This window comes from Protopterus annectens, chromosome 2.part0, assembly GCF_019279795.1.
Source record: "Protopterus annectens isolate FY-2018-M chromosome 2.part0, PAN1.0, whole genome shotgun sequence".
NCBI classification, from domain to species: Eukaryota; Metazoa; Chordata; order Ceratodontiformes; family Protopteridae; genus Protopterus; species Protopterus annectens.
In genome coordinates, this window is record NC_056728.1 from 1,347,126,719 (window position 1) to 1,347,148,730 (window position 22,012).

General features: G+C 44.5%; 1 protein-coding gene across 1 annotated transcript in view; it reads left to right on the forward strand.

Moving 5' to 3' along the window:
- The window catches only part of BBS7 (Bardet-Biedl syndrome 7), a 1,778,061-nt gene that overhangs the window by 371,074 nt on the left and 1,384,975 nt on the right, over nt 1-22,012 (forward strand). The gene's annotated exons all lie outside the window — the stretch shown is intronic.

The following is a 22,012-nucleotide window of genomic DNA, read 5'->3' on the forward strand; positions in this document are numbered from 1 at the left end:
GGTCAGCAGCAGGGTTTTTATAAAAAAATTTATGTGAATCTGAAACCCTGTAGTATCTGTCTGGTTTAACAGGAGCTGGAGGTAAGGAGTCCGGAGAAAGGCCAGACTCTGAAAATACATAATCTACAATGTCTAGCACAAGGGGAATAGCAAGAGGCCTGTGCTGAAGAAGTAAAAGAAAACCTCTAAGCCTTTTCTTTGATTCTGAGTAATCTTGGCTCTCCCAGTAGAAGTGCTCCCTCATGTATGTAGGATTTCCCCAAAAGAATAATCCTCAGGAGGAGAGGCTGAAGGAATGGATTCTTCAGCATCAGAATCCTCATAGGGAGGAAGAGAGTATTCCTGTACAGAAGAGGAGTCAGAGGAACTGGAAACCTGATCTGAAGAGTCATAGTCTGTCTCTTGCTAGGCCTCTTGCCAGGAGGGGGATGGGAACCCCTGATCAAGGTAATAAGGTCTTCGGCCATTTTGAGCATCTGTTTCTTAGGCATGGACGTTTGTCCTGGAGAATGTTGTACTTGTTTCTTTGTCTTTAAAGCTGCTTTAGTCTTTGCTTTTGAAGCTGAAGTAGGCTTTACATATAGCTGTGTAGGTCTGAAAACACCCTCAGAAGCCGATGCCTGCTCAGCGGCTCCGGACCCATCTGAGGGAATGATTTCCGAGTGTCCAATACCTTGAGTATCCAGAGGCCTAGCTGGCTCCACATGGGAGTCGTCAGCGGCCTGTGGCTCTGAGGTAGTGGGCGTCAGGGGCTGCGAAAGTGCCTCACTGAGAACCGGCGACTGGCTTAGCGGAAGCCTCGTCATCGGTTTTGGATCTCGGATGCCCGTCTCTCTTTTTCCTTGTGTTTTTTTGAAACACTGGTCATCGGCTGCTTTGACGGCATTACATAATTGAATTTTCAGCCAAAGTAATGAAAAGCGAAATCAAAACAGACACTTAATAGTGCGTTGGTTGAATCTAACACAAAACCGACACTTAGCAACGTTATGATCAGGGCCTAGGCAAGGAATACAGTAAGAATGAAAATCCTTATGAAGTATTTGCTTCCCACAAGAAATACAATTGTTAACTTTTTCTGACATCGGTCTGGAGCAAGAAAAAAAAGTTTCCCCAACAGGGTACTTAGCTTTAATGAAGACTTCGGATCTGAAATTCGTCTGTGAAAATCTCACGAGTCGGCCGACCAGCACTTGTGAACTGCTTTTGCTTTGGACACCGCGCAGCAAGAAAGACTGAAGAAAATGGCATCGGCTGCATCTTTTATACCCCTGGCGCACTCACGTCAGGGAAGAGGCGACAGCAACCGACGCCGGACCTAGACTTTGGAATTCGGGCCGACTGCGGGTAGCCTGCCAGCAGGATAACCCAAGAGTAATGACTGCAACAGTGAAACACGATGAACATCATGCTGGAGGGTCAGGTTCCTCACCCAGAGATTGCCCATGCTCTGGAATAGACTTCCTATACATGTCAAGCAGAGCACCTCGCTGTCCCTTTTCAAGAGAAATTTTGATGAGTGGATGAGTATTAAAGTTCACCCCGGGTATCACTCCAGTGGCTCTACTTGATAGCGGTACTGGGGAATTAACATCGGGTGGCACGATAATAAGGCACTTCTATGGGCTAGGCTTGTAAAGGTTACAGGACCATTAGCCTAGTACACATCTATGAACCTATAAACAAATTTGTACAAGTCCAATTTATTTTGGCATTCAAGAGAGCATTTGAGAGAAACAGAAGCATACTGACTAATAAAGTAACTATGGAACAAAATTCTGACTCTTGATACATAATTAAAACATATAGTGAATTTGCTGGTATTTTTAAGATGATGGTGCTAAAATATATTTAAGTTCATAGGCAAGTACTAGGCCAGCTAACCTTGCAGGACATTTTAAGCCTAGCCAATTTCCCTTTCTGAGTTTGAAATAACCTATATATGTATATTTGACACATTTTCTCCAGTGATTTTAAAATGGTATTAAAGAATTATCAACTAAGCAAAGCAATAATGGGTTCCATTACTGTAAATGTATTATTTTTATTTCTGAAGTTGTTAACGGTTTGTCGCAAATTTATGGAAACAGGCACCATTAGTTCCAGTTTCAGTGGGTGGGGATTTGTGTAGTATTAATAATTTTAGACCAATTAGTTTGACATGTATATTGGAAAAATGTTCTGCGAGCGGTATCTCTAAATGCATTTTAAAGACTATTGATTTGAATAAGGATATCACCCAAGATGGATTTTCTCAAGGCCGGTCATGTCAGACAAATCTATTGTCCATCAACCACCATGGAAGGCATTGGATGAGGGGTTGCCTCTAGATGTTTTCTATTTAGTTATGGCAATGGCTTTGACACTATTCCCACTCACCAAATATTTTCTACAATGTTAATATGTGACATGAATCAATATGTTATAAGGTGGATAAGGAACCAGTTGCTTCAAAGAACTTGTAAGGTGATAAAGATACTCTTTCAGAAATGAAAACAATTTACTCTGGTGTTCCTTAAGGATCTGTTTTGGGGCCTGTTTTTATTTGGGCTAGTTATGGCATCATTTCCCATTCAGAATGGGTTAGGGATATGCAAGTATGCTGATGATTCCAAAGTTGGTTCATTTATTACTAGTCTGGAGGATCAGAGTCAACTTCAGAGACATTTGAATGAGTTATTTGTATAGGCCTCTATTATTATTATTATTATGGAGTTTAATGTGAAAAAGACGTACTATACATTCTGGGAAGAATAATCCATGTTCTCTCTATGGAATGGCTAACTGTTTTCATTAAGAAGGTGTATGGTATTTAAGGATTTAAGAATAAATACTAATATAGGATTATATTTTGATTTTCATTTAATGGCAACAATTCAAAGGAAGCTATTTTGAAACATGAAAACTACTTAGGACTATTGTGTGTAGGGATGGAGATGTATTATTACCTATTTATAACACCCATGTTTGAATATAGTAGATCTGTGTGTATGTATATAATACTAACCCCACTCTAATCTACTTCTCTTAGTTTCTTTTTAATGTCCTTCACTATGGTGTTCTACCAATCATTACGTTACTAAACAACTCTTTTCTGCTTTTTCTACCTAGCTTGCTATGCCACTGACTTCCATAATTATATTATTAAAAACCATCATTCCCCAACACTCACTCACACCACTCCTCAACCTCCATTTACACATTATAGTCACATCAGTCCTCAACTATACTACAACTACAACACTCTTCTCTTCCCTTTCAAACATATGCATTCCACCAACCCTCAGCTCTCCACATACTGGTATAACTGACTGAAACTCAAAAATCATGTTTTGCACTCCTTAACATTTACTAAACTACAGGCAAATATCCATCTTAACCCAGGCCCCAGCTAATATTGCCCTCCCAATCAACAATACCTCCCAAACTCCATTTCTACTACAAGTCAAAATCTCACCGAAACTCCAAATATCTCACAAACTATAACCTCTAACTCAGAACTACTTATAACCAATTTCAGTCTCAGAAGCTACGCAAATAAAATTACTGAATTCCATGCTACCTTGGCAACCTACTCTCCAGACATAGCTGCCATAAAAGAAACCTGGTTAAAACCCCATATCAAAGACTCAGAAATTACACCAAATGGATACATAATTATTAGACAAGACAGACTAATCAAACGAGGTGGTAGTGTAGCAATTATGCATAAAGACTCCCTCAAAGTGGAAAAACTACACTGTACTTCCGCAGACATCCCCACTACTGAAATTCTAATCACACACCTGCTGATTGGTCCCCACAAAGCTATTAATATCATAACCACCTACCTGCCCCTCAGGTAACAACCTTCTCAGCATAAAATACCTCCTCTTTTGGTCTGCTTCCTCTTTTAGCCAAGAAACTATCATTTTAGTTGACTTTAATCTTGACTGGCCCTCCTGCTCCTCTAACTGCCCTACCAAATTTATCAACCTATATAATTTCACCCGAACTATTAGCTGTCCCACTCCCACTGATAAACATTCCAAAAAATGAAGTTATGTACTTATGATAACGTTCCATGTTTGTTGTCCATCTCGCCTTCCTTCTTGCTGGTTGGGTTCGGAGCCAACCCTCGGTTCCAACACAATTTACTATAGCTCGAGAGCTTTTACTGGCTCGAGGTTAACCCCTATCCCAACATGCCTAATGGTAGCTACCCAGATCTCATTTGTAATAGCCCACACTAGACATACATAGTAAAAAAACTATTTTCTTACTAAGCTCCTAAGCATTTAAGATAGGAAGGAAAGAGGAACAAAACAAGGTATGGTTACTAAAGTACAGTTGTGTACACCTACCATAAATGTAGATGTTCGAGTGTCTTCACTGTTGCAGTCATGACTGTAGGGTTCTCCCCTGCCGGCAGGCAGCCCTCGGTCGGCCAGAATCCCAAAGTCTGGGTCCGGCGTCGGCTGTTCAACCATGCTCCCTGACGTCAGAGCGCCAGGAGTATAAAGCTGACAGCCTACGCCATCTTCTCCAGTTTTTCTTGCCCCAGATGTCAGGAGTCCCAAAATGAAAAAGGTCCCATAACCTTTGCAAATTCACCAGAAGAATGGTGAAAAAAGGAAATACACAAAAGTAAAAATAAGAGGGGACAGGAGGGAGGAAAACCCAGACTGCAACAGTGAAGACACTCTAACATCTACATTTATGGTAGGTGTACACAACTGTACTATGTTCATTGTGTTTCACTGTTGCAGTCATGACTGTAGGGTAGAATCCCAAAGCTGAAAGAAAGGGAGGTGGTCATAAAGAGGAAGGGGCGACTAAAAGGCCCTGCAAGACTGCAGAGGCAAAGCCTGCCCTAGACTTAGAGTAGAGAGGTAGATTGTAGTGCTTAGAAAAAGTATGCACTGAACTCCAAGTTGCAGCTTCCAAAATGTCCTTGGTAGTAACTCCCCTGAGGAAGGCCGCAGAAGTGGCAGCAGTTCTGGTGGAATGAGTCCGTATACTCCCTGGGATTTGCTTTCCATGGTGAGAATAACAAAATCTGATTCCATGAGCAATCCATTTAGAAATGGTCTGTTTTGAAATGGCTTTACCTTGGGAACTTGAAGCATAAGAAACAAACAATTGTTCTGATTTTCTGATGTCCTTGGTTCTGTTCAGGTAAAAACGTAGTTGTCTGTGTACATCCAAGGAATATAAGATCCTTTCCCCTTTATTTTGAGGAGTGGGGAAAAAGGTTGGCAAGTGGATAGTTTGATTTAAAGCCACTTTGGAAACCACCGTAGGCATGAAGGTAGGATTTGTCCTCAAAGATACCCTGTCTTGATGAAAAATAATATAAGGCTCCACAGCCATAAGAGCTTGTAACTCTGAAACAATCCTGGAAGAGGTTAGGGCTAACAGGATAGCTGTCTTCCAAGATAAAAACTTGATGTCAGAAGAGGCAGCAGGCTCAAAAGGAGGCAAGGTTAGTTTTTCCAAAACATAGTTGAGATCCCAAGCAGGAATGGGAGGAGATCTAGGAGGTCTTAAGTTCTTAGCTCCTCTGAGAAATTGTCTCATGAGCTGGTGGGAAAAGATGGGAGGGTCTGTATTATAATGAGCAGAAATAGCAGAGGCATGTATCTTAATGGAAGAAAAAGAGAGACCCTTATGTAAGAGATCTGTCAAGTAAAGTAAAATTAAAGTAATGTTAGGAAGAAGAGGATCAGAATCCTGAGCCTGCATCCAGGAACAACATCTTTTCCATTTTCCTGCATAAGATTTTCTAGTGCTAGGACGTCTGGCTTCTAAAATGACATCCATAACCTGCTTGGGCAGTAAAGAAGAAATAAAAGGCCCTGGATTAACCAGGCCGCCAGGCTGACAGTTCTGACATGAGAGTGTAGAACCTGACCCTGATGCTGGGACAGAAGGTTCGGAGACGGAGGTAAAACCCAAGGGGGCTCCAGACATAGGTTTTTTAGAGTTGGATACCAAAACTGCCGAGGCCAATTTGGAGCCAGCAAGATTATCATCTTGGGCTTGTCCTGTTTTATCTTCAATAAAACCCGTGGAAGAAGAGGAAGAGGTGGAAAGGCATATCCTGAGAGGTTCCTCCAACTGAATGACAGGGCATCCACTTTCCAAGCTTCTCCGTGGAAAGTCCTGGTGCAAAAATTCTGTAGTTGATGATTGAGATGGGATGCAAAGAGGTCTATGTGAGGATATCCCCAGACTGCTGTTATCATCCTGAATATTTTGGTGTCCAGCATCCACTCGTGTGGATCCGAAAGGTTTCTGCTCAGACTGTCTGCCAGGAGGTTTTGTTTCCCTGGTAGAAACTGAGCTTGAAGATCCAGATTGCAAGCTAGAGCTGTGTTCCATAGATCCATGGCTAGTCTGCAAAGGGAGTAGGAATGAGATCCCCCTTGCTTGTTTATGTACCACATAACTGTGGTGTTGTCTGTCCGTATTAGCAGTTGTCCTGGTTGTAAAAGATTCCTAAAGGCCAATAGAGCTTTCTGAACGGCTAACATTTCCTTTAAGTTGATATGCAGGTGCTTCTGATCCTTTGTCCAAAGGTCCTGCAGACAATTGCCCTGAAAATGGGCTCCCCAAGCATAATCTGAGGCGTCTGTGGTTAGAATCTGAGTGGCAGGAGGCAGACGAAAGGGTTTCCCTTTGTTTAGAGCACATGCCCTGGACCACCAAAGAAATTCCTTTTGAAGGCAAGGAAGGACGGAGATCAGTATGTCTAAACTGTGGCAATGCTGAGACCATACACTTTTTAGGTACCACTGTATTTTCCTCATGTGTAGTCTTGCATATGGTACGAGAAGGATGCAGGAGGCCATGTAACCCAAAGCCTGCAGGAATTTCCTTGCAGATAGTTGAGTTAGAGTTGCCAAGGTTCTGAAAGTTGAAGCCAGCTGTAATTGTTTTTCGGATGTCAGAAATGCCATCTGGGTTGTGGTGTTTAGAAGTGCACCCAGAAAAGTTATCTGTTGTAATGGTGTCAAATTTGACTTTTTTATGTTTACAGAGAATCCCAGGAACTTGAGGAGGTTCTGTACAAATTCTAGATGCTGGAGTAAGACATCCTTGCTGTCTGCCTGAATTAGACAATCGTCCAGATAAGGGTAAATTTGAATTCCCTTGAGTCTGCAGTAGCTACTACTGGAGCCAGGCATTTGGTGAAGACCCTGGGCACAGTAGACAATCCAAAGGGCAGCGCAGAGAATTGAAAGTGCCTCGATCCAGCCTTGAACCTGAGGTATTTTCTGCGATCCTGCCTGATGGGAATGTGTAAATATGCCTCCTTTAAATCCAAAGTTACCATCCATGCATCTTTGGACAGCATTGGAAGTAGCTGCTGTAGAGTAAGCATCTTGAATTTTGGAATCTCTAGAAAGGTGTTCAAGACCGACAGATCCAGAACGGGTCTCCATGAGTTTTGCTTCCTTGGGACTAGAAAGAGCATTGAGTAAAAACCTTTTCCCATCTCTGAAAGAGGAACCAGTTCTATGGCATTCATAGCCAAAAGAGCTTCCACCTGGTTTAAGGCCTCCGTCCATTCATGTTTTGGAAGGTCTGGCCATCCGCTTGGCCTTGGCAAGGTATGAAAATGGAATTTGTAACCTCTTAAAACCACATCCAAAACCCATTTGTCTTGGGTTATTTGAGTCCAATTTTGATAAAAAAAGAGAGAGTTTTCCTCCGAGAGGGGCTTCCAGGCAAGAAGTTCCTGTAGCCCAACAGAGGGAGTCATTGAGTTTGTTTCCTTTGAGATTGTGACCTGTCCTCTCCTCCCCTAGGGGTGGAAGCAGCCCACTGTCTTGGTCTATAAGCAGCTTGTGTTTGAGGCCTCCCTCTGGAGCGTCTAGATCTACCCCTCTGAGGCCTGTCTGAAGTGGGAAAGGACCAATTTTTTGAAGGCCAATTCCTGCTAAATCTAGGTGGCTGTACTTGTAAGAAATCTTTAACTGTTTGCATGGATTTCGCCTTATCCTCCACCTTTTTAATCACCTCTTCAGCTTTTGATCCAAACAAAACATTATGCTGAACAGGAGCATCCAATAATTTAGCCTTTACTTGTTCAGGTAAATTTTGTTCCTTTAGCCATGCATGCCTTCTAATGACTGTGCCAGAGGCGCAGCCCTACAAGAAGCCTCCAAGGCATCAAATCCACAGTGTAAACCATGCTTCCCAACCTGTTCAGTGGCATGCAATAAGTCATGTAATTCCTTATCATCTGCACAGGCAGAAATGGAAGTAAGCTTTTGTTTTAAGACAGACAAGAGAAATTGCTGGTATTTAAGCATATGAAACTGACAGTTTAAAGCCCTAATGGACAAAGTAGCAGAAGTGTACACCTTTTGCCACATCTTTCTAAGGATCGAGAATCCTTTTCAGTAGGAATGGGATTTTTGGCAGAAGCGGCCTTAACTCCCTTAGGACCCTGAGAAATGGTTTCAGGGTCAGCAGCAGGGTTCTTGTATAAAAACTGATGGGAATCAGGAACCCTGTAATATCTATCAGGCTTAACAGGAGCAGGAGGAAAAGAGTCAGGGGTTAAGTTAGCCTCGAAAGGCATCATCCACAATATCCAAAACAGGAGGAATAGCCAGGGGTCTATGTTTGGGAAGAAGAAGAAAATCCCTCATTCTTTTCTTGAATTCCGAATACTCCTGTCCTTCCCAGTGGAAATGTTCCCTCATTTCATGCAAAGTTTCCCCAAAAGAGAAATCCTCAGGGGGAGAAGCTGAAGGAATGGATTCTTCAGCATCAGAATCCTCATAAGGAGGGAAAGAATATTCCTGATCAGAAGAAGAAACTGAGGAAACAGAAGCCTGATCAGAGGAATCATAATAAACATCCAGCCTTGGCCTTTTGTCTGGAGGGGGATGTGAACCCCTAATCATAGTAAGTAAATCCTCTGCCATCTTGAGTAACTGTTTCTGTGACTTGGGAGCCGGTTCAGAAGAGGCCTGTGTTGAAGTCTTTGATTTAGAAGGAGTCTTTGCCTTTGTCTTTGCCTTTACTGGTAGTTGAGTAGGCCTGAAAACCCCTTTGGAAGCCGGTACCTGAACAGCGGCTCCGGACCCATCCGAAGGAGCATTGTCCGAAGGTCCTGCAACAGAAATATTTAAAGGCCTGGTTGGCTCCTCATGAGAGTCCATTTCGGCCGTCGGTTCTGAAATGGCCGACGACAGGGGCTGCAAAAGCGCCTCACTGACGACGGCCGAACCTGAAGCTGGCTCCGCTTGTGTGCTATCATCAGATTTGGACCTCAGAGGCCTGTCTTTATCCTTGTGACGTTTGTGAACTCCGGTAGCCGGAACCGTATCAGACGACATTTTGTAGTTAAAGCGCCTACCGAAGTAATGAAAAGCAAAATCGTACCTTCGTTTAATTGTATGTTGATTGAATCTAGCACAAAACCGACAACTAGCTACGTCATGGTCAGGGCCTAAGCAAGGAATACAGTAAGAATGAAAATCCTTATGAGGCATTTGCTTCCCACATGAAATATAATTATTAACTTTTTCTGACATTGGAGTGGAGCAAGAAAAAAGTTTCCCCAACGGGGTACTTAGCTTTGAGTGGAGAAGAAAGTCTTCAGACCGAAGTAAATAGAAAAATTCGTCAGGAGTCAGCCGACCAGCACTTGCGAACTGCTATCACCGCACGGCAAGAAAGACTGGAGAAGATGGCGTCAGCTGTCAGCTTTATACTCCTGGCGCTCTGACGTCAGGGAGCATGGTTGAACAGCCGACACCGGACCCAGACTTTGGGATTCTGGCCGACCGAGGGCTGCCTGCCGGCAGGGGAGAACCCTACAGTCATGACTGCAACAGTGAAACACGATGAACATCCTGGTATGTCAGCAGGAAACTCAGCCAGTGTAACCAATAAAGGAACTCCTCTCGAACCTGAAAGGGGGGGGGGCACAAGAAGGAAGGCAAGATGAAGGACAACAAACTTGGAACATTATGATAGGTACATAACTTCTTTATGTTATGTTGTCCCATCTCGCCTTCATTCTTGCTGGTTGGGACCGTGTCCCCACCACCTGGTTCTTGGGTGGCTCACTGGAACAAACTCTTCAGGACCGTGGAACCAAAGGATGCCCTATTCCAGGAGAACACATCCACTTTGTAATGAGTGATAAAGGTATGAGGATTTGCCCATGTTGCTGCTGCACAGATTGAATCTAAAGGTAATTTAGCTTGGAAGGCAACAGAGGTGGCCAAGCCCCTGGCCGAATGTCCTCTGGGCCTTCCTGGAAGCATCTTTTTACGCTAGTCATATGAATAATTGATTGTGTCCAACAGCCATTTTGACAAGGTCACTTTTGAAACTGGATAACCTTGTTTATTGTCAGCAAAGGATACAATTGGTCTGATTTTCTAAGGTCTGTGGTCCTATGTAAAATAAAAACTTAATGGTCTATGAACATCCAGTTGGAGTCTGTACTCTGCCTTGTTGCCGTAAATGGGGAAGAACAGAGGAAGCTCAATGCACTGATTTAAGTTGTACTCTGAACATACCTTTGGCAAGAAGAAAGGATTGGTCCTAAGAGAGACTATCTTTGTGAAAAATGAGATACGGTGGGCAAATAGACAAAGCATGTAATTCAGGAACCCATCTAGCTGAGATTATAGCAACTAAGAAGAGGGTTTTCCAAGATAGAAATTTCAGGGGACAAGATGCTGCTGGTTTAAAAGGTGCCAAAACCATAGAAGTTAAAACCAAGTTTAGGTTTGGGGGGGGGGGTTCTCTTACAAGGGGCCGTAAAAGAGTTGTACCTCATAAGAATGCTCTGCACAACTGTTAGTTAACAGCCTGCATGTCACTGCTGGAACCCGTGTCTAACGGAACTCTTCAAACTATCTGGAAATATACAGAGCTAAGTATAATTTTTGGTTCTTCAGAACTGTGTACTGTAAATTGTTGCTGGACTAATTTTATTCAGAGTTGTGCACTGTTATTTTTGATTCACTGTATAGTTTTTCAGATCGCTGCTGAAAGTGTTTTGTCCCAACCACCCTCCCTCCCTCCCTATCTCTGGTTTGTTGTTTAAATTTGGTGGCTTTTGAAGCTGCCCGCCCCACTGTAGATTTGATCTGGGCCACTCCCCCCAGTCCCATCTCTTTACCACATTCTACCTAATACACTCCTTCTGCACTTGTTTTTAGTCATATTCAACTTAATTGCATTTTTAAACTGTGTTTGGTCTAATATTGCTACATACTCAAGTGTGCTAGCTTGCACTGCATTTGAATTGTTTTTACTGCTGTTTTAGCTACTTTTCTGTTAAAAAAAATGTAAGCCTGTTTCCTACCTTTCCTTTAACTAGTGTAGTCTAGTTACAGATCTGAGCCCCCCAAGCCTTTCTGTGTTGGAGGGAATCCTTCTAGCTTGTCAGTGGGAGTGGTAAGCACTAGGTAACTTGTCTACCACATAAGGAGTGGTTCTGGCCCAGAAATTGTAGTTATTGGCCGTCTGGGCAATCTTTTCCATCTCTCTCAACTTTCTGATTTGAAAGCCTGCATTTACACTGGTTTCGTTCCTGTAACTAGTCTAGGGAAGACACAGATCCTTAGTTTTAGCACTTGAATTTGCTTATTCGTGCTCAGCACTTGTTCAGAACTTGTTGTAAGCACTAAATAAGCTACCAATTACTATAGCACTAAACCTTCCTCATTACCTATAGGAAAACAGTTTTTGCACTTTTCTCACTTGCTTAGAGAAAAAGAGCTCTTGTACTCACTTTCCTCACTTATCTAGAGGAAATTTTTTTTATTTAGGCATGTCCAAGGGTCATCTCCCAGTGTTCTCTCCTATTTGATGAATCTGGGCATCTTGGGGCAATGTACAAATTGCCTCGTACACAGACAACCCTCTCCTCCTACCATCCAACACTGCAACCTGTGAGAGATGCACTTATCTAGCCAAACTGGAGGTAAAGCTCTCTCCAACCAAGACCGAACTTAACATTCAAGAGGAGAAGGTAAACACTTGCACCACACCACACATCACATAGTCTCACTAAATCTGCACCACCAAAATCCACACATAAAAACACAAAAACATTTGTGGAGGCTCTCAATAATAATCTGCCCAAGTGACAGAGACCTCCAAAGCAGAAACGCAAGCAACTTCCAACCCCAACACAATCCAAATGACACATAGCCCACAGACTCAGTGTGCCACTCAACCACAGCCAATACGGCAAAACAACGTATCCAATACACTAGTCATAGGTGACTCTATAGTCAGGCACACTGATGTCCTATTCACCAGGCTAAATAAGGTGAAGGTTACTGTCAGCAGCCAGGATCCGCCACATAACCCATGCACTCAGGTCACTCCACAAGTACAAATATGACTCTGTCATTGTCCATGTTGGTGTGAAATGTACCTCCCTGAATTACATGAAGAGACATGGAAGAGCTCTCCGATCTTGTAGCCAAGGCAGGTATGACCCTAGCCCTGAGTAGCATTCTGCCATCGTCGAGAATGATACCGCAGTACAAGGATAAAATGATTGGCTTCAACAATTGGCTGAGCTTCTGGTGTCATTCTAAGGGCATCCAGTATCTGTCTCCTTGGGATGACATGGTCGACAGGCCATGATGCTTTGCCAGAGATGGCCTGCACCTGTCAACCCTGGGATTTCGGATACTGGCTAAGGCTCTTGCCACCCCTATAGTGCCTTTTTTAGGCAAGGTTCAAATGACAAATTCACCACCGTAACAGGAACAGGCAATCAAAAACTGAAGGTAATCCTACTCAATGCTAGAAGTCTAAATCTCAAAATGCACTCACTCGAGGCACTCCTTAAAATGGAGAACATCGATATCTGTGCAGTGACTGAGACCTGGTTCAAGGCTCCAGAGCACCCCTGCACTACCAGGCTATAACTCATACCACACTTTTCAGCCATGTAACCTGGACCGGAACACCAAAGGCGGAGGTGTGTCCATATTCATTAAGGATATCCACACCTCCAGGCTAGTTGCTCAGCATGATGCATCCGAGGTTATCCAAGTGCAACTAACTCTAGAAAAAACTGCAATCCAAATTGTAGCTTACTACAGAACCCCCACCATGCCCCAATATTCCCACCCCTCTTTACTTGATGTACAGAAAAATATTAGGGTTCAACCAAACACCCTAATAATGGGAAAACTACTTGTGTACCAACTCCTTCAAACAACGCTTTCTGGAATTCATAAACTCCAATGCCTCAGATCAGCTTATCCACACCCCCACCAGGGGCAACAATATCCTAGATCTAGTCATTACCAACATGAGTGGCTGGTGTTCCACACCTGAAGTCAACTCCTCGTTGGTCCGATTTGACCATAAGCTAATCACCCTTGATATCCACATCCCGCCCCCATCCTGGCAGATAGGTTCAGTGCTAACATTACCACCCCCCCCGTGCTAACTTTATCCCCCCACCCCCTAAAGGGCACATATCTATACAGGAAGAATGCAGAGTCCCTGTAATCACAACTACGCAGGTAAAAGCTGCACTCTCTAAAGCCAAAAACGCAGCATCCATGGGACCATACAACATCCCAGGCTGCATTTTACATGAACTTCAGAACGAACTGGCTCCCCTCCTAAGCACCATGTTCAATCATAGCCTCACATCAGGCTTTGTGCCCACTGAATGGTGTACAGCAACAGTTATCCCACTCCACAAAGGAGGAGCCACCACTGATCCCGGGATCTATCGCCCTATTAGCCTGACGAGCCTGGTCTGCAAAGCCATGGAATGCATCATCATGGAACTCAAACACAGACATTGGTAACCTCCAAACTGTGGATCCCACCCAGATCGGGTTTGTGAAAGGCAGATCATGCCTCCTGAACCTGATCGACTTCTTTGAGGCAGTCACCAAAGCCATAGATGAGGGTAAGGTGGTTCACACAGCCTATCTTGACCTTGCTAAGGCTTTCAACACCATCCCCCATTCTGGAATTATAGCTACACTCACTAAACTAGGTATAAATCCCTACGTCACAAGATGGGTTGCCAACTGGCTCACTGACAGAACCCACGTATAAAAGTTGCATACTCCAAATCTGACCTCAAACCAGTGACAAGTGGAGTACAACAGGGTTCAGTCCTGGGACCACTGCTGTTTGATATCTCACTTCTCTGAAGTACAGGCTAACACAGAAGGCCTCTGGCTAACACAGTTCGCAGATGACTGCAAACTAGGAACCATAGTCGAGTCCCCAAATGATGTGGAAATCCTACAGAAGGGCCTCGCTGAGACAGATGCCTGGTGTCAGAGCCATGGCCTCAAGCTCAGTGCCAAAAAGTGCATTGTCATCCCCTTTGGTAAAAACTCTGTACCCATGAACTACTACATAGGCAGCAGTCTACTTAATGCCGAATGTGTGATGAGACCTTGGGACCCAGGTGGACAGTAGTCTGTCCTTTGATAGTCAACGCTACAGTAGTCAGGAAGTCCTTCTACGTGGCACACCTCATCATAATAGGGTTCTCATCCAGGAAAAAAAAAGAGGCCATTGTTCCCCTCTACTCGACACTCATTAGACCTATTATAGAGTACAACGCCCCTTTTGGAATGCACCTCAAGACATCTGCAGCAGCTGGAAAGGCCACAGAAGTACCTCACAAAGAGGATTACTGACCTCAAACAGATGCCCTACACTGACAGTCTCAAAAAAACTCCAGCTTTACTCTGTAGCATATCACCTACTCCGAGGTGATCTCTGCCTAACATATAAAGCTATGTCAAACACAGAGCTGTTGGACATGCTACACCTAAAGAAATCCCAATCCCTCCGAGCTACACAGTCTAGGGACCTAAACGTTGTCACCACAATAAACAGGACATGCAGGAGGGATAGATTCCTGTCCCAGAGACTTCCCATACTCTGAAACAGGCTAGCCATCTATGTCAAGCAAAGTTCTTCATTAGCACTCTTCAAGAAAAATTTTGATGAGTGGATGGGAAATAGGAAATACACCCCGAGGATCACTTCTGTGTCTCTGCTCGACGGTGGCACAGGAAAATAACTTTCTTGGGTGGCGTAAGCCAGGGAACCTGGTTGGCTAGGCTTATGTAGGCCCTCGGGCCGATAGCCTAGTACCTACCTATGAACCTATGGGACATGATGTTAGAACCCAAGTCTCCTACATGAAAACTGGAGATGGCAGCAAGTTGGACCCTGATAGTAGCTGCAGCTGCCCCTTTTTCGAAGGTTTCAGCCAGAAAGTCAAGAATCTTGGTAACAGGAGCAGTGAAGGGATCAATATCATTACTCTTCACCCAATAAGAGAACCTCCTCCATTTGCTAGTGTAAATCCTCCAGGTAGTGGGCTTGTGAGAGGACACTAGGATGTGTTGTACAGCAGGGGAAATGTTTGGGAGCCTGGCTAAGACTGGAAGTGGAGGAACCAAGCAGTCAGCTTGAGAGTTTGGAGGGAAGGATGGAGCCCACCCAACTGATTCATCAGGAGGTCCAGAACTGGGTCTAGTATCCAAGGCTCCACTTGAAGATGATGGCAAAGAAACGGGAACCATATCTGAAGAGGCCAGTAAGGAGCAATGAGGATGAGTTTGCAACCCAGCGACTTTACTTTCTGAAGTACCTTTGGAATTAGAGGAAAAGGTGAAAAGGCATAGAGTAGTCCCGAAGGCCAATCGTGAACTAGTGCATCCCTGGTTGACTGTCCCGGAGGGGGAACGAGGGTGAAGTAGCTGCTGCATTTGTTGTTGAGGGGAGCAGCAAAAAGATCGCAGCATGGCTGGCCCCATTTGCGGAAAATCAAGTCCGCAACTTCTTGACCACTCGTGAGCATGAGGACAGCCCTGCTGTGCCTGTCCACTATCACGTTGGATTTTCTGAGAACGTGCGTCGCAATCAGAAAGCGTTGGGAAGATATCACCCATTGCCATACTCGAAGCGCCTCTCAACACAAGGGGTAACATCTGGTTCCGCCTTGCTTATGTGCCATACCACTGACATTGTCTGCCTGAATTGCAATGGTCCCAGTAGGAAGAGAGTCTTGAAGTGCTTGCAACACCAGAAGCACCGCTCTCATTTCTAAAACACTGATGTGCAAATGGTACCCATGAGGTTGCCACATTCCTTGGACAGTCTGTCCCAGATAATGCCCCTCCCACCCTATCTGGGAGGTGTCTGTGGTCACTGTGGCTACAGGATGGGGGTCTAGAAAGGGTCTGCCCACAGACAACTGGAGGGAGACAAGCCAGCATACTAGGTCCTTTTTGCAAGACTCCATGATCAAGATCATGTGTGACACTGGTAAATCCTGGAAAGACCACTGAGCGAAAAGAAGCCACTGCAGAATCTGCATGTGGAACCGTGCCAAAGGAACTAGTGTAATCGCCACAGCTATTGTTCCCAAGACTTGTAAAACTTCTCTTGCCTGAACTCTCATCTTTTTATGATAAACGAAACTTGCTGATGATTGGGTGACCACCCTGTCTTGATGCAGTTTTGCTATCATGTGTCTTGTATCCAAGTCTGCCCCTATAAAGGTAATAGAATAACAAGGCAGACTTTTCGTAGTTTATGGTGATGCCTACCTAGGAACAAGTTTGGATTGTGTAGTCCCGTGTTTTGATCAGTTGATGCTCGGTAGTAGCGGTGAGGAGCCAGTTGTCTAGATATAGAAACACCTGGAATCCTAGACGCCTCAGGTGAGCCGTGACCACTGCCATACACTTGGACACACTGGGGACTGTGGTGAGACCAAAAGGCAGAGCTCTGAACTGATAATGACTGGCTCCCAGCCAGAAGCGTAGGAATCTCCTGGATTGCCTGTCTATTTTTATGTGGTAGTACGCGTCCTGGAGATCTATGGAGCAAATCCAATTGTCCTGACCAAAGAAGGGAAGAATGGACTGCAGTGTTACCATCCGGAAGTTCGTCTTTTTTACTGATTTGTTTAGCTTGCTGATATCCAAAATGAGTCTCCAGTCCCCTTTTTTGGAACTAAAAAGAACCTTGAGTAAGTTCCGGATCAGATTTGGTCTGCGGGGACTTTTTGGGTGGCTCTTTTTTCTAGCTATCTTTGAACCTCTACGATTGCATGATCCTGAAGACTGTTTAGAACATCTGGGATGGAACATTTTTCTTTTGAGGGGGGAGACTGAGAAAAAGGAGTTTTGCAACCCTTGGATATTATCGACAGTACCCATGTTTCTCTTGTGATAGACTGCCAGGCTGCTGGGTACAGCGATAGTCTGCCCCTGACTGCTTCCAGAGGTGGACAGTCGGGCCTCCCTTCAGGAGTGCTGGAAGGGCCTAGCAGAGAAAATATTGCTGTCGCCCTGCTGTTGCAGACCCCCTCTGCTGTGAGGGTGGCGTCTTCCATTGTTGTTTCCCCCTCTGCCCCTGGGGGAAACATCTCCACGTGTGTCAGGCGAAGCTCCCTAGGATTTTCGGAACCACATCTTTCCGCTCTTCTGACCTTCAGGATAGGGTCTAGATGGAGTGGAAAAACAAACTCCTACTGCAGAGAGAGTCTTGCCATCCTGTTCAAAACCTGGTGAGTCTCTTTTACCCAGGACTGAATAAGGACGAGCCATTGAAGGGAGTGTTGGTAAAAGATGACTTAAAAGGTTCCGCAAACTGAAAGTTGCATCCAGGAGCGTCTCCGAAAAGCTACTCCGGTACCTGCTGCTCTACTTGCTCCATCTGCCACATAAGAAATGAGCCTCATGGAGGAGTTAACCACAAAGGTCAAGGTCACAAGCTGGGAAGCTGCCCTGTTCACAACCCCCTATGCTGTAGGATCTTGCAGGGTATCTCCTAGTTTCTTCAGGAGATCCCTTTGAAGTCATGTGAAATGAGACAAGTAATTCAGTGACCTAAGAGTAAAGGTCGCTGAAGAAAACATACCCTTCCCCATATCTGTCCATCGTACGAGAGTCTTTGTTCAGCAGACAGACAGATGAAGTTTCCGCAAGTTCCTTCTTAGTGGCTGCTGCCACCATCATGGCATCAACAGGGACCCCTTTGGAAAGTAAAGACTTATCCTCGGGAGCAGTAATAAATTTATTCCGTCTCCTCAGAACTGGTTCCATGGTCTCTGGAGCGCTCCATACCTTTCAACTCACTACAGACAAAAGTGAGTCAAAAGGCAGACACCCCCAAATGCATCCAGGTAGAGAGACTCATCCTCAGAACAGGTTAGGGACTTCCAGCCACCCCTCTAAGGATTTCCAAGATGTCTGAAAAGGAGACATCCTCAGAGGGGTACCGTGGGGCACCCTTCCGATTCATCCAAGTCTGTATCTGAAGTGATAGACTAGGTGGAGTCTAGATGCTTACTCTTACATTTCTTCTTCCGAATGTTCGAGGGAGGTTTCGGAAGAGGTGGGGTCGCCCAGTGGGGCGTCCTGAGGCACAATTTCCCTACACTTGGAGGCAGGAGGAGGGTCAAAGGCAGGCACAGTCACTGAGGGAGAAGGAGCCAATGGAGCGGAGGGTGGAGCAGTCTCAAGAGACAGCACACTCGTCACCTTGAAGGCGCCACGGTCCCGAATCGACAGAGCCGCAGGCTCCGAACAGCCCGGAGATCTCCTACGAACTGGAAGCGATGGCTTCGAGGCCAATGTTGGAGCCGAACTCACCTATGCCGAAGCTCCGAGAGGGACAGCGGGGGTCGGATAAGGGTCCAATGCCACTTCCTCCTTCGGAGCCGGCAAGAGAGCTTCCCCACCCAGATCCCTCGATGGACTGAGACATTGAGGAGATTGGAGCGGTTGTTGGAACCAATAAAGGAGAAAAAAACAGAACCGATGGTTCCACCACCACGACCTCCATGCACTCTGGCTCCGAGCTCAAGAGAGTTGGAGGAGGAACCGATGGAGAAGCTGGATGGGCCGAAGGAGCCAATTTCTTTATGGGCTGGGCTCGAAAGTAATTTAGCAAGTGCCTGTGACTTGAGGAGCCTGTTAACCACTCTCTCCATGTCATTATCCAAAATCCTGGAGGACAGAGAGGAGTGTGAAGAGGACCGGTGACTGCCTGTTCCAAGTTGCAGTACAGTAGATTGCAGAGCAGAGCGTACCAGCTCCAAAGGAGGAGACCTTGATCTCTTATGGGTCCGGACTGGCTCCGAGGACACAGACAGAGCCACCGGAGACTTAGCCTTGTCAGAGCCAACGCTGGGAGCAGACTGCTTTTCAGTGGTTTTTATCTGTTCCGAACTCGGAACCGATGACTTGGTGCGTTTCTCGGGCACTTTAGCTGGCTGAGGACCCTGAGACGAAGAATCTTGAGGGTTCTTCATAAGGCCATGCAGAATTGGCTTATTTCTTCTCTCCTGCAGGACTGTGGAACTGAAAGCGACAGATTGAGCAAGGGTCCTGCAGGTGAACAGCCCCTAAACAATATACACACCTCGTGTGCCCGTCCGTAAGGGACATTTTCTGGGTAGCTACCCGCTAGGCATGTGGGGATACGGGTTTGCCTCGAGCCAGTAAAAGCTCTAGAGTTATAGTAAATTAGCACAGTCTGAGGCAAGGATTGGCTCCTAACCCAACCAGAGAGAAGGAAGGCAAGATGGGACAATATAATACTTAAACAACAAATTCTTAACATCTTAAATAATCTTGCTCCCACCAGGAAAATATGCTCCAAATCCAAAACAATTACCATGGATACCTAATGTCACTAAACTTCTAATTAAACAAAGGGATAGAGCCTGATTTCTATATCATACCACCAAAGACAAAATTGATTTAACCTTCTATCAGCAATTAAGAAACCAAGCTAAGAAAGAAATCAACAATGATAAAAAAAAAAAATGTACTTTCAAACCGGTGAACAAAAGCACCTGTACAACTCTCAAAGGTTCTGGCAAAATATTACCTACCTTCTTAACCCCGGAAAAACCTTCACCCCACTCCCTCCACATCCAACTCCTCTGAGCCCTTCACAGTTCAACTCTCACTTTATCAACTCTATTACCTCCCTCCTAGAGAGGGAACAATTCCTACCTCCCAGTTCCCTCCCCAACCACTGAGAACAAACTGTTTCTCCTTTAAACCCATCCAAACTACTTACATTAAATAACTCCTACGTAAACTAAAACCCTGCTGTCTGCCAACCAACTTCCCAACAAATTCTTAAAAGTAGCTGCTCCATCCATTGGCTACCCCCACATCCAGCCTAATCAATCGCTCTATCTCCGAACAATTTGTGCCTTACCTAAATTTCTCACATCATTCCCCTTCATAAGGGTGGTCCCTCCAGAGATATTTTGAACTACCAACCCATTCTCATTCTCTCTCCCATAGCCAAAATCCTAAAAAAAATGTATACACCAACAGCTTCTGCATCATCTGACCACTAACAACCTACTATCCAACTCTCAGCATGGTTTCAGACCTAAACATAGTACAGAAACAGCACTAATACCCTTTACTGATATCATTCGCCACCTCAAAAATGAAGGCTAGCTAGTCTCAGCAATTTTCCTGGACATGTCCAAAGCTTGTGACATTGTATCCCATCAACTGCTACTAAAAATTGCAACATACAACCTCAACTGATATTCACTAACATGGTTTCACAGCTGTCAAACAGTCCACAAAGTGGGAGAACAAATTCTCCCCACTACTACCAGTATCCACTGGTGTACCCCAAGGATCCATACTTGGTCCCCTCCTCTCTGTCATATTTACCAACAAACTAAAGTCTGCCACCCAACTTGCTACAATCATTCAATATGCAGACGATTCCCCTCTTATCTGTTCAGCCTTTTCCCCACAAAAACTTAAACAGAAAATACAAAAATCGTTCCAGGACATTGAAAATAACCTCTCCAGTCATCAACTCATCCTAAACCCAAACAAGACTAAATTAATGATTTTCACAAAAAAATCATCCAACCTCAGCTCACTTCCTCTCTATATTCACTCCTCTAATGGACCAAAATTTGAACCTACAACTCATACCAAGCTCCTAGGTGTTACAATAGATGATAGGGAGATATGTATACCAAATTTTAGCATAACAAAAAAAAAGTCCATACCAAACTTGGCGCTCTCTACAGGGCAAAAACCTACCTTACACACCAAGCCAGACTAGCCACAGCTAGATCTCACTATCGACCCTCCTCTACTGCTCACATATTTTCACCAACCTTCGTAAGGCTGACCTTAATAAATCTGGACTCCTGCTATAACAAAATAGCTAAGTTTGCTGCCAGTCATCCCCATAAAGCTCATCACTGATCCACTTTTCAACAACTCAACTGGCTGGAACTTCCCAGCCTGTTAACACTAAACCAACTACCCACTTACCTTTGTCCACAACGTCATACGCAACCCTGGTAACTGCCCTACACTTTCATTCCTGCTCCAACCTAAGTGCAGATCCCTCAGGTCTTCCTACAGACTAATGCTAAAAGTTGCTCAGTCTTACAACTATCATGCTGACTCCCTCTATTCCAAGAAAACAGCCAAGACCTAGAATGCTCTTTCGCAGCACATCCAAAACAATCCCAGCATTTTGTCATTTAAAAAAGTCTAAAGGAGTACCTCAATTCCAAGTGGCTCTGCCCCTGTATTTCTCTTGACTAATCTATTTCTCCTATTACTTCACAGCTTTCTTCTCATGTTCCTCTTTTCAGTACTTTTAAGCAACTTGTGCTTATATCCATTGTCTTATTTTGAATATTCCAGTTATCAATATCTCTGTGTTATGTTATACTGACCATTTGCTTTAGTAACTTGTTAATCATATATTTAGTTTTACTGCTGTGTTCTTAACTACAACTGTACTGGAGCTTTTCTCCCCAGGTCTCCGCTGAAAACGGGCAACTTGCCCAGTCGGACACTACTCGGTTAACAAATGTAAATAAAAAAATAAAACAAATTTATATCACGCTACAGACTGAAAGATTTGAAAGGATACACAATTTTTTCACCTGTTAAATAAGAGGATTGAGGGTTATAAGGTACTGGAGATGTTTGATAGCATTGTTAATTTTCCATTGCAT